A 1,724-nucleotide genomic window follows, 5' to 3' on the forward strand; every position below is an offset into this window, starting at 1 on the left:
AAGGAATCAGGAGGAAAAAATAAAAAAATAAAAAAAGAAGGAAGCCACGGGCCAGTGAATTTGTGGCCCTTTAAGAACGGTCCAGCCCGGGCACGCGGACGGCCCTGTTCAGGGATCCAAGTGCTAATTTCCGATCAGACCACTCATGGACCTTCTGGTGGGAGGTGGGCTGGAGAGCTATGCGCTAGATTGCTTTACGGGAGTTTCATTCTCGCTCCTAAACGTCGTCGTTGCTGGTGCAGCAGCTGAGTGCGCCCCGGGCTGTCGCAGGAGCACCCGCGCAGTGCCTCTCGCTGCCGGCCCCTGTCTGGCAGGAGTGCCGGACAGAGGCTCGCCCGGGAGCCCGCGCACGAGACCGTCCGCCCTGCCGAGTTACTAGACTTCTCAGCAGCAGAGCAGGAGTGTGGCGGTGCCAGAGATGAACTGCGGAAGCCGATCTGGGCTCCAGGCCGCCGTGGTCATTTACTTCACATCCGTACACAGGGCACTGGATCGCTCTGAGCTCAGTTCCTTCCTGGGAGCCTGGGGAGTACCTGCCGCCTGGGTTTCCGTGAGACCTAAGCGAGCAGGTGCTCAGTACCAGGTGACCTTTATGAAAGCATTTCCTGTGCCCGGGCGCTGTCCACCATGGTGGCCGGTGATCGGAGGAGTGGATGCTGTTGTCACCCTCGTGTTGCAGTGAGGGAACAGGTACAGAGAAGTTAAGCCACCTGCCCACTGAGGTCACTGGACGAGGGTAAGGTCAGCTGAGACTTGAACACCTGAACTGTTGGCCTCTGCTGCCCCCGGTGTTCAAGAAGCGTTACTGCTACATTGCCTAATGGTCAAAGCATCTCAACAGCAGGGCCAGCGTTGGGTGTGGAGCTGGGGCGGAGGAAGGTGACCTCCACGTGGTGAGGGCTCCCTGGGGAGGCCGCTGCAGAGCCTGTCTACGTGAGGGAAGGAGCGGCTCATGGCCAGGACAAGGGTGGCTCAGGGGAAGATGGATTCTGGGGTGCAGAGGTCAGGCCTGGCTGTGGCAGGAGGTGGGAGGAAGCCGAAGCCGCTGCAAACCTGGTGGAAGAGGAGGAGGGAGGAGACGCTGGCTGTGGCTGAGGCGCTGTGAGAGGCCGCCGGCTCCCCGGCTGCGGGCCGAGGTGGACAGTGGGCTCGGGAGGCCGTGGCAGCATCTTCCTCGGCTGGAGGGAGGCTGTGAGTGACGAGAGAGGAGACGGCCAGGGCTGCGTGTGGGGAGGACAGAGCTGGCAAAGTGGACGTGCCGGGCAGCCCGCTGCACACACGACAGAAGCACGTGAGGCCAGTTTTCCGCTAGAAATAATCCACGTGGCTGGGCTTCCCTGGAGTTGCCTCCTGACGTGGCTCTGCGGTCACTGGCGTGCTCGCCAAATCTGGGTGGTGCTAGGTGAGGCCCACAGTGGAGTCTGGTCCCGCTCAAGCCCACTGCAGGTGTCTGCTGCTGGGGCGGGCACCCCGACACGGCGGGCGGGGACAGTGCCTTCCTTCCTCCTGCAGACGCCCGTGAGTGCCCACCGGTGCCGCATGGTGTCTGGGGCCAGGGATGCTGAGGCGAATAGGAATCGGCCCGGCTGGCTGGCTCAGTAGTTGAGTGTCCACCTATGAACCTGGAGGTCACGGTTCAATTCCTGGTCAGGGCACATGCCCGATCCCCAGTAGGGGGCATGCAGGAGGCAGCTGATCTATGATTCTCCCTCTCCCTCTCCCTC

General features: G+C 62.0%; 1 protein-coding gene across 1 annotated transcript in view; it reads left to right on the forward strand.

Annotated features, from left to right (window-relative positions):
* Positions 1–1,724, forward strand: part of SCN2B (sodium channel, voltage gated, type II beta subunit) — a 16,620-nt gene that overhangs the window by 978 nt on the left and 13,918 nt on the right. The window lies entirely within an intron of this gene.

This window comes from Myotis brandtii, unplaced genomic scaffold (genome assembly GCF_000412655.1).
Source record: "Myotis brandtii unplaced genomic scaffold, ASM41265v1 scaffold105, whole genome shotgun sequence".
Lineage (NCBI taxonomy): Eukaryota > Metazoa > Chordata > Mammalia > Chiroptera > Vespertilionidae > Myotis > Myotis brandtii.